This window comes from Amblyomma mixtum, chromosome 1 (genome assembly GCF_055824585.1).
Source record: "Amblyomma mixtum isolate Tamu chromosome 1, ASM5582458v1, whole genome shotgun sequence".
Classification (NCBI taxonomy): Eukaryota; Metazoa; Arthropoda; class Arachnida; order Ixodida; family Ixodidae; genus Amblyomma; species Amblyomma mixtum.
Genome location: NC_143012.1, coordinates 260,853,109 through 260,857,792, shown reverse-complemented (window position 1 = coordinate 260,857,792; position 4,684 = coordinate 260,853,109). Strand labels below are relative to the sequence as shown.

The window sequence follows — 4,684 nt, the reverse complement described above, 5'->3', positions numbered from 1 at the left end:
AGAAAAGTTTAAAAAACACACAGTACACTGCACATTCTATTGTGGCACCGAAAACAGAACTCCATTCATGGCTTTTCTGCATGTGAGTGTTTCAAGACAGTACAACGTGAACTCTCGAAGGGTGTTTTAAATCGATAGCAAAAACAAAAAACCTCGCTTACTGATGAATGGTTCTGCCGACAGGGCCTCGGTTGGCTGCACGGCGCCGTCGACTACTAACTTTCACGGTGCTATGATAGCACTTCACTTCACTTCACTTTATTACCTTAAAGGCCCCCAGGATTGGGGGTATTACATAAGGGGTGGGTTACATTGAAAAATCAGATTAAATAAACAAAGAAAAAACGTAAGATACAAATATTATTCGCTGTTAAAGGTAGTTAAACAGTTCGCAAATGTTGATGGGCAGGTGATTGCGGCGATGTCGTGTGGAAGGCTGTTCCAGTCCTTGGCTGAGCGTGGAAAGAATGACGATGCAAATGTAGTTGTACGCGTACATGGCCGGGCTACTTGAAGGGGATGACCAATGCGGAGGGAAATGCGTGCCGGCGGATTGATGTTGGGAGGACGACGAAGTGAGCTGAAATAAAATTTGTGAAACAAGCACATACTAGTAATACGACGCCTACAAGCCAGGGATGTTAATCCTGCCTCTGCTTTTAGTGCTGATATGCTGACATTATATGAATAGCACGAATGTATGAATCTTGTGGCTCGATTTTGTACTGATTCTAGGGAATTTATTAGATAATGTTGGTTAGGGCTCCAAATAGCAGAGGTGTATTCTAATTTAGAACGGACAAGTGATTTGTAGGCAAGCAATTTTAGGTTTTGTGGCGCATGACGTAGATGTCGTTTTAAGAATCCAAGGCTTCTGTTAGCGGATGATACGATTTTAGTGACATGCGCGTTCCAGGTTAGATCATTGGACAATGTTACTCCGGGGTATTTGTAAGTCTGAGCTAATTCTACCGTGGCATGCGAGATTTTATAGGAGAAGAGGACAGGATTACGTTTTCGGTGAAATGACACGACTTTGCTTTTATTGGGGTTTAGTTCCATGAGCCAGTTGTTACACCAGTCCTGTATGCTGATTAAGTCATTCTGGAGGGCGAACTGATGAGAGGCGTTGTTGATAGTGCGATAGATGACACAGTCATCGGCAAAAATACGGACGTTACAAGAGACATGCGTTGGAAGGTCATTAATGTATATTAAAAATAATAGCGGACCAAGGACTGATCCTTGCGGGACACCTGATGTTACCGGAACAGAGCTAGAGGCTTGATTATTAACGTTAACGAACTGGGTGCGGTTAGCCACGAATTCGCTTATCCACTGTAATATGTTAGGATGAAGGTTTAACCAGGACAGTTTTAGTAGTAAGCGTTTGTGGGGTACTTTGTCAAATGCTTTCGCGAAGTCCAGGAATATTGCGTCAGTTTGTAGGTTAGAGTCAAGGTTCACATGCAGGTCATGGATGAAAATAGCCAACTGTGTATCGCACGATAGGTTCTTACGGAAACCGTGTTCAGCAGGATGAAAAAAATTTATAGAGTCAAGAAAGTTCATTATATGAGAATAAATGACATGTTCCATGATTTTGCATGGCACACTTGTTAAAGAGATGGGACGGTAATTAAGGGGTGATTCTTTGTTACCTGATTTGAAGACCGGAACAACCTTCCCCACCTTCCAATCACTGGGTATGCTACCTGTGGAAAGTGATTGTGCAAACAGTTTTGACAGATACGCTGCGGAAGCATGGCAAGTATTTTTTAGGAACTTGGGGGTGATATCATTAGCATCTGCAGAAGATGACATCTTGATATTTTCAATGATAGATATAATGCCGTGCACAGAAAAGATGATTGGAGGCATATGCGAACTCAGGTTGTCAGTTACGGTACAAAGTGGCATATCAGTTTCGTGTGTGAAAACGGATGAAAAAGCGGCGTTAAAAATATTAGCACATTCAATGCCACTGGTAATCTCACCAAGCGGGTTAGCAAGTGTGATGACCGGCGCCTGTTTAGGGTTTAATACTTTCCAGAATTTCCTCGGGTTATTTGTTAGAATCTTGGGGAGGTCAGTTTGGAAAAAAGTTCGTTTGGCAACATGGATAGACTGCAGGTATGTTGACTCGGCTTCGTAATATTTCTTCCATGCGCATGCATTCGGGTTACGTTTAGCTGCACGGAAAAATCTCTTCTTTTTGTTTTCAAGTGTTTTCAAATGCTTTGTGAACCATGGTTTGTTGGGATTGGCACGAAATGTGATGGTGGGAATAAACTTCGCTGTAAGTTCTATAATTTTAGTTTTAAAGATAAGCCAGTTTTCCTCAATTGACCGATCATCGAAACTTGTATCAAAGTTTGGAAAGAACGCTATTAAATTATTATTGATTTCTTCGTAATTCGCTCTGTCATAAAGGCGAATCGTTTTAGGGAATGTTAAGCGCGATTGGGGGATGAAGGTGAAAGTAGCGTGTAAAACTTTGTGGTCACTAATTTCGTGGAGAGAAGTAAGTGATGATAAACTTTCCGGGTGGTTAGTTGGAATGAGGTCCAGGATATTGGAGGATTCATGTGTTACGCGTGTGGGTTCAGTTACTAACTGGGTAAGATTGAAATTCAAACAAACGTCGACAAAGTTCGTCATTTCAGTATTGCCTGTTGGTGTTGGGTTCAGCCAGTCAATGGATGGGTAATTAAAATCACCGAAAAGAATAATGCGCGCGTTGGGATATTTGCTAGTTATTTGATTTAGACTATCGCTTAACTTTGAGGAAAAGATTGGACTACTGGAGGGGGGCCGGTAACAGACGCCTAGTATGACGATTTGTGGTACGGAACGGCAGATTATCCAAAGTATTTCAAGCTCTGATTGGATGTTAATGACAGAACAAGGCAACAGCTGGTTGGTGGCAATAAGAACACCTCCTCCTCGTGAACCTTTGCGGTCCTTCGGAAAACGTTAAAATTTGGTAAATCAGCTAAAACTTCCGGATCGGTGGCGTCGTCTGTTAGCCACGTTTCTGTTAGTACAAGTATATTGCTGGAAGATGATGAAACAAGATTACAAATGTGTTCACGCTTGGGAAGGAAACTACGTATGTTGGTAAATATAACAGAAAAAGGAAGATTTGGAAGTTTACCGCGAGGGCTGTTACAAGGAAGATTAGTAGTGGCGCGACGATAAGACTTATGCTATGAGATTTCGTGTACAGACTGTGATGACTCGTCGAATGCATAGCGTTTAGAACCGATGCACAAAGTTTTGTATCGCAAGGAAAATTTAGTGGTAGTAGCTTTGGCAAACTTTACGAGGTGCCTTCGCGCTTCTCGGACAGGGCGTGAAAAGTCCTCCCCTATGCTGTAATCGGTGCCTTTTAACTTATGGCCATTTGAAAGAATCATCTCCTTGGTTTTAAAAAAATGTAAATTTCACTATTATGGGTCGAATGCGCTCAGGAGAATGACGCCCGAGACGATGAGCCCTTTCAATTTCTTTAGGGTCAATGGATAGATCTAACTGATCACGGCAGAGGCGGAGGACTGTTTCTTCAGATTCCGAGTACGTTTCAGATGTATTCTCATCTTTAATGTTGTAAAAGATTAAATTGTTGCGTCGCGAGCGATTTTCGGCGTCATCCAAACGGGCTTCTATACCTCTTATTTCTTTGGCTGTTTGGGTAGTGTTAGCGCAGATCGTATCCATGTCAGTGCGTAGGGTTACAACATCTTGATAATGAATTTCTAGGGCGGATAACCTGTTACTAAGATCAGAAATAGCTTGTACCGTAGTTGTAAGTTGATTTCTAAGACCTTGGACCTCGACTATTAATTGTGACTGACCATCAGACAGTTTCTTCAGTTCCTCTAGAACCTTTCCGGGGCCTCGGTTTGATTCAACATCGCCAGTCAAGAGCAACAGGGCACGCACGACATCAGCACATTCAAGAGCAATGGAAAGGCAGCTCTGTGGGCTCGGTAGCTGCAGGAGGCAGTAATTGCTCGATTTTTTCGTGAAAAGAGAGTATTGTTTACTGACCTGCGTGGCGAAAACGAGCGGATTTGATGACTGCATCGTGGCACAGCCACCGAGCCCACAGGGCGCCGAGCGCGGGTGATGCGGTTTTATAGTCGCCGTAGCTGCTGCTGTCGATGACCTTGGGTGAGTCCGGGGACAGTCGAGGTGGTCGAGGAATAGCAGTGGTGGCGCTGCCGGACAGGTTGAAGCCGCAGGCTGCTGTGCAGACAGGCCGGCGGGAGATTCGAAGCGAAGGGATTCGATGGCACAGGTGGCATGCGAAGGGGCGGGAACCAGGGACAGGAATAGCATCTGGGTGATGAGCGGTGCAAAAACCTGCGTGGCGAAAACGAGCGGATTTGATGACTGCATCGTGGCACAGCCACCGAGCCCAGTTAGGTCACCGTCACCGATAGCAGTTAGGTAAGTGAAAGCGTGATGGCCAGCTAGACGTGCCAGTAGCGAAATATTTCTTCAGAACTCTTGAAAGCGCGTGAAAGCTTCTATCATCTATGACGCTGTTGGCTTTTGCTTTTAACGCCTCTCTTGGTAACTTGCGTACTGGAAGCTACTCGGTCACAGTGTGTGTGCAGCTGGAATTGCACTAGTCCTAGCTTGCCTCACAATTTCGTTAGTGTGATCGAAGCTGGAA

General features: G+C 44.2%; 1 pseudogene; it reads right to left on the bottom strand.

Annotated features, from left to right (window-relative positions):
- Positions 1-3,209: 3,209 nt before the first annotated feature.
- LOC149371581 (uncharacterized) lies at positions 3,210-4,419 on the bottom strand (annotated as a pseudogene).
- Positions 4,420-4,684: the final 265 nt, after the last annotated feature.